Raw genomic sequence first — 11915 nt, 5'->3', positions numbered from 1 at the left:
TTCAGGGTTTTTAGATCCCCCTAGAACTTGAACTTGCCACAAAGGACAAGAGGTAACGGCACACATGCTGCCTCCTTGTAAAATTCAGGAGAAGCTCTGACCTCTCCTAACAGCTGTTCTTACAACCTCAGGATGCTATGTGCTGATTTAAGTTTTTTGACTTCATTAGACTTGATGACAGAGGAAACCTATTATACACACATACATGTTGACAACAATATGTATTTTACTAATTATTGCCAAAAGCCGTTATTCGATTTAATGATATGGACTAATGGGTTCAGAATTCTGAAATCCCAGAATTGACCAAGTGGTCTAATACATAATATATATATTTATTTATGGACTCCTAGCTTTGTATACGTATCAATATGTTAATATATAGGAATTGTGGATCACGTCCTTTGACAGTTCAAATTGGCATAGCTCCACTGGAGCCAGTGGTCCTATATTAATTACGACTATAATTACAACGGAAGATGCAGTTCCCTGTACCTTAAATTGCAACTTTGACAGCTGTTATCATACATCAGCTGCTTGTTTGATAGATTACTTAAAGCTAGCCTAAGCTGGCCACGGCACTACTCCCTGCTAGGCATGCTAACCGTGCTAACTTAAACAAATATAATACATCACATTCAGCAGCTCGTGGTCTACAACATGTGATTTACCATGTGGAAACAAAGATTCTGTTCACACCCTTACAAAATAGGCTGACTGTTGCTTGAGAATGCCAACTGTATAGAACAACATCTTAGAGTTAGACTGTGGGGCCACTGAATCTGATGGTAGACCAACTTCTACTTCATTCTGGTAGTAGCTAATGTCTGAGAATATTTCCTATATAAAGACAAAGTTGCAATTTAGTCTCTCCCTAAATTGTATGATCCTTTCCTGGAGAGATTAATGTTGGTAGCTCTCCTAACTCTGAAACCAGACTTATCTATGTTCTTAAGACATGATTTTTTTTTGTATAAACCTAAATACAGTTGATAAAAACTGGACACATTCCTATTTTCATTTATAGAAAATTTGATAGATGACAAAAAGTTGTTTAACTGCAAAAAGAGAATTTATCTTTTTCAGCTGATAGAAAAGTATATTGGTTTTCTGACCAGAGATTCTGTCAAAGAACATTGGTTCTCAAATTGATGGTCATTTGTTGCTTCATGCAGTACATGAAATATATTATTCATTTAATGATACAGAAGTTAGTTTAAAAATACAGGACTAACTGAGTCCTGCTGAGTGAAAAGCTGTCACATTCATGTATTCCCAAAAAGTCTTATAAATGACTTAGCAAAGAAAACTGCATATACTTATTCTGACTTTATGGATGTATAAATTTGATTTTCTAGTGTGGTCTGCTGGCACTGGTAAGGGATAGAATTCTGTTCAGCCCTATACAAGCACACGAATTACTGAAAACTCAAAATTATTGTACATGGAATACTTGACAAGATGTAGAAATTTTAATATTAATTTCATCTCTTACAGGTAGTCTTTTGAAAATGGAAAAATATCATGAAATGAAACCAAAGACAAAGAAATCACTGGTCTCTCCTAAAGAAAGTTTACAAATGTCAGAAGATCTTCACTATACTTTGAGTGAACAAGAAAGTGATCTAAACTGTGTTGATAAGAAGGAAGGTGAGGAATTGAAAAAGAACACTGTTCATTCTTCATCCTTGTTTCTAATAATCTTTATTTCCTTACCTTTTTTGCCCTGTTTTTTCTGCCTGCTTTCCTTCTATCTTCTTTCTACTTTTTCTTCTTCTGTCTGCTTGGCCAAAAGGGAAAGGGAAGAATTTCTAGGACCATTTTAGAAAGACTTCAGTAACTCTGGGTGAAAATCCATTTCATTATGATTTCCATTTCATAATGATTTCATTAAACCTTAAATATAGCAGCCTATAAAAAATCCTCAAATTCTATTTTGTTGTTCCTTACCAAACTTTTAAACTAAAATAAACTAAACTTTTAAAATAATTTATTAAACCAAAAAGAATTTGTGAGATCTTAACCAAACCTCCTTTATTTTTGATGAATCTTGAGATCTTGCCTTGTAATAAATAAAAAGAAAGAATAATGATGCTTAGAAAGTTTCCTCTGGAAATACACTCCAATGCAGAGAGCCCTGCATTTTACCTGGAAGGAAGGGATTTAAATGCAAGGTCACTTTTTGTTCTCTGTATCGTCAGTGCTATGATTTTAGTGTATTAATGGTCTTTGGCATTTGTGAAGTAACTGGTCTCTCAAATCAATAAGCATGCTCAGCTGCTTGCCATTAAAATCAATCAGTACTACCCTTCTGACTGACGTCATATCCAACTGTAAATATCAAGTAAGCTGTCACCTGGTTTTCATTGCATTTTACCTTTCAGAAGATAGATTTCTTCTCTATCACTGGACTGTAGAAGTCTTCTTAATTATTTCTGATATTTCCCAGTGCGATCAGGATCTCTTTAGGAGGCAGAAATGAGTGTCCACTGTCCTGAGAGAGAACTAAGGCCTGATATAAGATAAATGGTCTGCAATTACTGATATTTTAAAAATTAACATCACTGAACAAAATATTATATTATGAAGAAACTCTAGAGAAATACATTTGGATATTACTACATGTTGTTTAGATATTAACCAGTAGAATTAGCTAATATCTCAGTGCTTCAGTTTTGAAAATATGCAGGTCAGTTATGCCTAGATATGACTTATTTATATTGGGATTAAATTTGGAAAAATCTCATAAATGCACTTTCATGATTGTCTAATTGCTGTGTATATGAGACAAATGAGACAAATTCTGCTTCATTTATTTCATGATAAATGCAGAGAAATTAAAATTATTTCAGAGGAATTGATTTTCAACTCTAATGCCCAGAGGAGCTCTTCATTGCTTACACGAAGAAGAAAAGAACAAAGATATTAAAATTAGCACATGTGGGACTTAATCCTCTCACTTTGACACGGGGAAATGCAAATTATATGTGAGATAAAATAGACATATGAAAGCATGCATTTCTTGAAGACAGCAGAAAGTGATAGGGCTATTATTCTAGCTAGGGCTGGTGTAGTGGGTGGGACAATTGGGATTCCAGTCTGGTAAAACCTTGTGAAGAGAGAGGTCCCTGCTTAGCCTTCCCCACTTCTTGGGTTGCACTAGCCAACTTTAGGATTTCTAACTGAATGAGGGTTATGCAGGATTCCTGCTTTATCCTGGCTCTAGGTAGTCTTTTATCCCCAATGTTTATTAAATTAGTTCCTCTACTGGACTGAATCAGATGCAGTTCTCCAAACTGACACCACATTACTTTGAACACATTCATACTAAAGCATAATTTGCTGAAGATTTGCATTTCAGGTTTGAAGTTTTTTGCCAAGCATGGGTTTTAAGGACTTTATATTCTGGGTGGAGAGTTCTATATGATTCTTGTCATTTTTAGTTGCAGCAAACTTGGTATTTAAGTAAGATGTCAGAGATAATTAAAGATGTAGTCTCCCCAATAGCAAAAATATAGTTAATCTATTATTTATTATCTCCATCTCAATGATATGAGAGGATCTCAAATAAATGAATTTGAATGACATGTAATTGGATTGTGTTTAACACTTCAGGGTAGTGTTTGGATCTCCTTTAATGACTCTTTGACTGACATTTCTACATCTACATCTCCCCAAATGCCAAAATACTTGACTAACTTTATAGGCTGATTGCAAAATCTGTATACCTTGCTCACTGTATACATCAGGCAGTCACCTCTATAATGTTGTATAAAGTCACCTCTGAAATGAAGTATCATTCAGAAAGTGGCTCACGTATACTTCCAAACTAAAAATAAATTACATATCTGACTCAACCACTATTGGAGTCTTATGTCACCTGAATGTAAATATCCAGCTGGAATTTGGCTACAGTGAATCTTGTAGAAATTGCCATGGGAATTTTTACTAAACTGTCATTTTTAGTCTCACCAGAGGAACTGAAATTTCCAATGAGCACAGCATCCTATTTCACTTTCCTGGAGGACTGGTACAGTACAGACTCCATGAAGAAAGGGTCATAAAACCAAATTCCTAAAAAGCCTGCAGAAAAAGCTGAGTGGTCATGCTGCTTGGGTTGTGAACTAACTGAAAATTTGAATGAAAAGGAGTTAGAACTATTACTTAACGATAACATTTATGTTCTCCCCACTTGACTTTTCATTTTGGAACCTTCTAAAAATACTCTACCAATAACAGAAATACAGTCCAAAGCTTACGCATTGCAAATGTAGTTTTATGATGCTAACTAGTAGATGATGGCTTCTGGCTTTCATTGAAGCTAATAGGAAATAGTTCCCTGAGGTCACGGGAGTTATTCAGGAGATTTTAGCCTGTTTCTTCAATGAGATGTCCTTGCAGAGGCTGCAGAACCTTCCATATTTTAAGGACAACAATGCTCAATTTTCATCTTAGCAGATATTTTTGACAGTGGAAGCATATTCCCAAGATATCCAACAAGGCTTCCCATTTTGCTTCACCTTGCTGTTACACTAAAAGCTAATCTTGACCAGCTCTTTGCCTTGCCCTTTCCCTTTGCTCTGATTTTCCTATGGGGATTTAATCTTACTCCAGCTAATTAAAATGAAACCAAAACTGAATTGTCTTTCTGAAATAGCACCGTGGTTTATTGTCTTCAACTGGAGCTTCCTAGGTAATTCTATGGCAAATAGTAGTGCTTGCATGCAAAGAGATAGCTGTCTCTAGGGAAACTTTAGGTAGATAAGGCATATTCCTTGGATGTGTTTCTCTTCAGAGACTAAGGTACATGAAGAAATTCATTACTTGGGTTATGTGGTGGGTCATATTGATGACTCCATTTAAGTCAAATCACCCTATAGACTTTATAACAAATTCCATTTCAAATGTCATTTTAAAAATTATTTCTCATTGAGCCATCTTTAAGTTAGGTTACCACTTGCCCAAAAGCTCAATTCAATACACTGTAATACAGTACACTGTATTAATTTCATCAGCAGAGACTATCCTGCATGAAAAATGGATGCTTTTTCCCTTAAAGCAGCACATCTAGAATCATGCCAAGCTCTCCAGTCCTGAGTGAGTTTGCTTCCAAGCTATGTTAACATGCAATAGAAGTACAATATTTTAGTTTGCAATTGTTATTATTAACCCCTCAGCTTTAAAGAATACATGTATAGGATTTTAGGGCATATTAAATATTTTTTACATTTCATGTTTTTCACATTTTAAATTTTGTTTTAACTTGTTCAGTTTATTATCTACATTGGAATTGCTTTGCTTTTTCAATCACACTAGGTACTCTGTTTTATTGTGTAGTTTAATTTTCTCTGGTCTTGGTGAATAGTTTAAACTGCTTAAAGTTTTCATTCTGTTTTGTGGTTTGTTGGGTTTTTTTTTTGTTTAGTTGGTTGGGGATTTTTACTACTGTGTGCTTCTTCCTCAGTTGCTTTGATTCACTCACAATTAATTTATTGATTTACTATTAATTAATTATTTCCTCTCTTTAGAGAACAACTGCTTCAGAGGCATCACAAGTCATATTAATGGTGGACTGCCCATTGTAATTAAAAACTACCTGCAGTCCTTAATACAGTAATTCCTATCTCGACTGGAAATACTGGATCAGTAGGTAGGCATAATTTAGTTCCCGAAATGAGAAAGAACTTTGTGCTCTTTCATTTCTGTAGCTGGTACAACAGTGGAAAGAATAAACTTTATTTTCAGCATTACAATCCAAGGTTACTAATAACTTTATAACTCAATTAGGGTACATTTCAAAGAAGAAAAAAAATTAACAGACTGAAAAAAATGGTTGTGCAAAGGCTTGCTCTTGCTTCAATGAAAGGAACCCTTGAATGCAGTGGTCATAGACCAGACCCTAACATGCATCAACTGTTATGCATATGCTATTACAATCCCAGGTTTTCTGAGGTTATTCAAAATATACATTTATTCCACCAAAATAAGGAATTCTTCTGTTAAGATTTGTTTCCTTTTGTTTCATATATGTTATTATAGCACACAGTCTCTGAAAGAATTGTTGTTTAGTAAGTTAAGAGGGACACTTTTTGGCTTGGTATATCCGTGTCAAGATATAACCTCTTTCTATCTTCAGGTTGCCTATTAGTACCTAATATACAAGTTAAATAGCAAATGTCTGTTTGAATATTTTGAGTATATTTGTTATTTTAATAAATGATAATAAACAGGTCTTCAGTCAGCATATTTATCTAGCCCAAATGTAGTTTGATCTTTAAGATATTTTGACAGACAATATATAATCCTTACATAACTGCGAGAAAGTTGAGGATTGGACAGACTTAGATACTAACCCCTTTCTAAAAATGAGTGTCTAGGCTGGTCTTAAAGCTGCCCTGAACAACTTTCTCCAGTGTGTTATTCGTTACCTATCACTGAAGTGTTTCTCAATCACTTTACTTGACAGGCTTAAGACTATTGGTCCTTGTTGTGTCCTTGTTTACTAAAACAAAGATAAGAATTTCTTATAAACTTCTCTTTTTATTGCAGTAAGCAGAAGACCAGACACCAAAAATATTTTAGAATTCCAGCCAACTGTGCCATATTGCTTCCTTAGAGTATGTTAACTTGTGAGTAACTCTACAGACTTACAAACATCATCTTGATTCATGCCTGCGTAAATGAATGATATGCCAATTGTTAAAACATATGTTGAGTTTTATTATCCTTGGTACATTCATTTTTTTCTGCTTTCAGCTGTATTGTGCTTTCTTGATTTCACATTGCTGGCCCAGGTTCTCAAAACTATTTTTGTATATGTTTTCTATTGATTCTAGAGTAAAAAGAGCCACATAAGATGAGACCAAAGACCCATCTAGCTGAGAACAGTCTCAGACAGCGGCCAGGAGCCATTGCTTACAGAAAGACTATATGCTCAGGCAAATACAGAGTGGTATCGCTTCTCCATTTCTGGCAATAAGGATCAACAAACCAGAGGCTGTATCCAGATCAATAAAATTTAGCAGATCCTATTGTTCAAAATCCCCACAATCATATTAAGCACAGTGTGCACACATTTCATAATACCTGTTTTAAACGTGCTGCCAATAATTTAATTGGGGCCCTGTATCTCTTCCATTATATATTAAAAAAAAAAGAGAACCATCATTCTTCTCTTGATTTTATGAACACCTATCATACTCTTGTCACCTCTTTTCCAAAATACAGATTCCTCATCTGCCTAGTTTCTCATTATGTGAAAACATAACTCTCATCAAATTTGCTGCTCTTTTATGTACTTTTTTCTAGTAGTAATGTATCTCTCTTGATACTGGGGACCAGAACTGCTCACATTGTTCAAGTGAGTAGGTGTTTAAATACTCTGAGGTTTTGGGCTGTAGCCCATATACACTTACTCATTGCGTATCAAGGCAACAGCGTGAGACTTTAATGATTTGCAGCAGTCTAAATTTATTAAGAGCTTGAAGACAAAGGAAGATCTCATTGAAACCAAGAGCTATCAGGCTATGTCATGACAAATGTTATATTCAGTCAATGCATTTATATGAATTAAGTCTAGCATGTTGACTTGCATGTTTAAAGTTAAGTCCAAAATAAGTGCTTTGTTGGACTGAGTCCCAGAAACCTGCCTCCTTGAAAGAGTCTACAGAAGTTCATCAGCAGAAGTTCACTGCTAGTACAAAAGCTGCCTATACTTTGCAGTGAAACTCTGCTTACTCTATCCTTGACCTAGTGTATTCTGCTTTACCATTTGGAAACTTTCACAAAAATTTTTTTTCAGCATTTATTCAGATGTTATTGCCTTAAATGCCCTGCCAATGTTACCCTTTTTATTAGAAACTCTAGTTAGTTATTGCTGACATCTTACTTTTGCTCTTTCAAGTTACAAACCATTATTTTCCTTTGTCACCCATTTAGCACTTTAAATAAATATTTAAAAGTTTTTCTCTTTTAATTTAATATTTAGCATTTAAAATTATTTTCCTTCCCAAACACAGGCCTACACACACACACTTACATTTACTTATAATCTTCCTTTCTGCACTGTGTATAATATCCTTTTCCCTCTCATTGTCTCTTTGGAACGGTACAGTTTTTAAATATCTGAAACCAAGATTTTTCCAATCTAATCTTCAGGGTCAGAAATAGTGCAAAGAAGTCCCCTGTTCTTGCAGGTTTTATAGCTCACCCACATGATACAGTATAGAGTGTTTCTCCCTGCAGATCTAACTGATATACATTAGGAGAAAACAAGGGCTAACCTAAAGATGTTCTCATTACTGCCAATACCTTTGAAACTACACAAGGAATAACGCACCTGGTAAATCTAAAGACTAATATAGTTTGCTCTTTCGATGAGATATAGTGAAGTAACAAATCAACTTTTTAGGGTTAGAAGCCTCTTGAGATTTCTTTTTTTAATCAGACTATTGATTTTCTCCCAACATTCGTTGTCTAAAACTTGATCACTGCCACTTTTCACCTTCATACAATAAGACACACTGCAGCCTGAATAAAATATCTTGAAGTTCACAGAACACCAGGTAAAAATAAAAATCTGCCAATATTGTTTGTCAGCAAAAAATCACACCTGTAAAACCAGGGATGTTGCAAAATACAGTGGTCTGTGTTGTAGTTTACCACTGCATTCTGTAAATACATTAATTAAGATGTTTAGCCACTTTGTGACTAGTATGCAAATGCTACAAGGCATACTCTGTCGAGACTCGAGCTAGTAGTGATGAACAGAAGTATTATGGGATGTTATGTAAAAGTTCTCATGCATGCTGTGTTTCTCCTCCAGGAGTAGAAAAATTATGAAAAGTAATCAGTACCAACAAAGCCTTCTCTCCTCTGCAGAGCAATGCAGAGTTTGAGTCCTGATTCACGGACTTTATACAAAATATTTTGAAACATTACAGAATTTAGTGGCAATTTCAATGCTTTTAAATTAAAATATATTGACCAACACCTCTCTCTCTCTGCAGCCAGTTCCTCCATAGTTTGGCACAGTTTTCTATTTTGCCTTTGTCGGCTCATGATATTTTTCTGACCTCCTGATATTCACCTGAAGCATCTTGTATACTATCGTAATAACAAAACTAATTCTTTCTTAAACTATGAGAATAAAAAAGGCAACACTTCAGAAGTGTTTTAAGCCCAGTAGTGTACAGCTGTTTTTAATTGTTTTTATGACTGTCATTCAGTTCCAAAAACCCACAGGAAGAGCTGCTTTTAGCCTTTCTTTAGGATCAAAAGATGCACCTCAAACCAGTAAGAATCAATTTCAACTTAATGAAAAAAGGAAAGAAAAACATCACTTCATAAAAAACTCTCAAGTTCTGCAATTACTCTAGAAAGTCCTAGTCCTCCTTTCTATACACTATGCCTTTTCTGCTAATTTTATTCTCTTTCTTCATCAGCTTTACTTGGTGAAAAAGCAGTCATAAACAATGATATATTTAGAAGCAGAAGATAGCACTAGGGAGAAGAAAGGGATCTATTTGGCCCTGTGGAAGTCCAACACCAGCAGCTAATTTTCACTTGCAAAAATATGAATCTCTTCAGGAAAGGAAAAAAAAAAATGCCTGAGGCAAACAGAAGGAACTATTCTTGGAAAATTTTAAAATATGTATGCAATCAGAGGGAATTCTAAGATTGAGTGGAAACGTGCTATTCATCTGCTGCTGCAGTTAGGGTTAGACTGGTAAAATCACTTGGTCTGAAAGCAAAAGGTATTAGTTAAGCAATGAAATAAGAGGACTGGGACATTTTCTGGGGATTAATAACTGGCTGGGATGAGCCAGTAACCAGCAATGCAGTAAAAAGCAAACCCATACAGTCACCAGTCCTCAAGAAATTTCTTAACACTAGTGGTATTGTGTTGTTCTAAGCTGAAAACAAGGGGAGAAATTATTTTCCTGTTGACACTTCTCACATATTTTGTGAAAACAGTGGATTAAGCTTCACGATAGCTCTGAGGGTCAGAAAAAAATTTAATTTCATGCTTCAGATGAAGAAACCAACATGCTTAAGTGGCAGGTAGGTTTTGGGGTTTTATTTTCAGGAAGTCTAATCTTGTATATGTAGATGGAAAACTCCTAACGATGACACAGGAAGTCCATGTGAGGACTAGTAGTACATCCCAGGACTTGTGGTTTGGGTATTTTTTTTTACTTAAACTTTCAGATGATGTAATTCAGTTCTTTCAAGTTCTTTCTTAATTAACTGCTGCTCTAGAGATTAATCAAAAAGTTACCTATATCACCTTGGAACATCTTAGTCACTATAAGCACCAAACAGTACAGATGTAGAATGAAAATGAGTTGAATAGATATTATGGGTTAGGATAATTCACATAACCACTGGCATGTTAGAACCACTGTAACCGTAAAGCTTATATGGAAAAAAACTTTGGTAGAGAAAAATATATATTTACAGTTCTTTTGGTACATCAGTTGGGCACCTTTATTATGAAGCAATGGAGAATCAGTACATAGTAATGAGATTCCTAGAAGACAGAAAGTGCCAATTTACACAAGGAAAAGAGGGAGATGAAAGGGAGGGGTAGTCTATTGAAAAAAATTCACATGCATTAAAACAAAGAATACAGAGGGACTGTCAGCCTGCACTGATCAGCTTAGACAGATAGAAATTAATTATATTTTGTTTAAGAAGCTGCCTCTGCAGCCTTGGTCAATTTTAAAAAGCACATTAGAAGATTTTTCAAACTGGCTTTCCAATTACCTTGGATGGCAGGCAAAGTGCTTTGAAACAGAATTTGTTTTAAATTGGTAAATGCAACCAATTCTGACTGACAGTGTTTTCAAAATTCATAACATGGTGTTACTGGTCAATGTAATTCTAAGGAGTACACCAAAAGAAGCTTTCTTTTCTTTCAAAGATCAGGAAGATGGGGATAGCAGGGAAAAACTGCAAAACATTATTATTTAAGGCAGACTGAATGAAGAAGTAGAAAAGAGGAAAGGGTTTGCCCAAGAGGGAAACAACTTTGCTTGCAAAATTAAATATGAGCCCTTCCAAGCAACAATACAATGTGCCTGGAAAAGGTACCAATTCTGACATTAGAAAATGTACTGTCCTGAGGTTTTTTATTGGACCTCATGGTACGCGTGACACCCAGAAAGTGTAAATCATCTGTCAGAATTGCTAGGCAACAGACTCCTGCCTTTAGGATGACTGTGCAGGGAATGATAGTGTAATGCTTTCATTGTTTTTTCATTGGTTGACCACCTTGTCTTTTTTAGCTTGTAGGAAAGCTATATAGGTGACCTTCTATAATGAAACAAAATGTTTCTGCTTCAGCCGTTTTGATAATTTTACAATTATCTTTGATTTAATTTAATCCTCAGTAGGTTTATATTTTCTAATAAAGCTCCACGTTTTATAAGTGTTGTCAGAATAACAACACTGATTCCTTGAAATTCATGGTGTTCCCTTAAAGTGGTGTCAACAGAAAAACTCAGCAAAATCCAAGGAATCATGAAGAGAAAGTTCTTCAACAAAGTTTTAAGAAAACTTGCAAGTAACAGAAGAACAGATAGTAGCCTATTTTTTACATGACAGATTTTAATATATATATTTAATAAAAATACATATGGTGTGATTTGTTGCTAAGTTGTGTTGCTATCACTGCCGCCTCTTCCTGAGCAAAAGGGCAACAGCATTTTGTAGGAGGAGGCTATCTATCATATTTATGTAATTTTAGATGCATATTCTGCAATCTCTAGCTGCTGGAATAAACCATGTTATAATTTAAACTTCATCAGGTTATTTTTTAAGAAGCAAAAAACTGAAACATAGATCATATCACAGTATTGAGTGTATTTCACTCAATTCAGCACTTGCCAATATGTTGCAACTTCTTCCACTTT

Source organism: Ciconia boyciana, chromosome 6, assembly GCF_034638445.1.
Source record: "Ciconia boyciana chromosome 6, ASM3463844v1, whole genome shotgun sequence".
NCBI classification, from domain to species: domain Eukaryota; kingdom Metazoa; phylum Chordata; class Aves; order Ciconiiformes; family Ciconiidae; genus Ciconia; species Ciconia boyciana.
Note: the sequence above shows the minus strand (reverse complement) of the source record.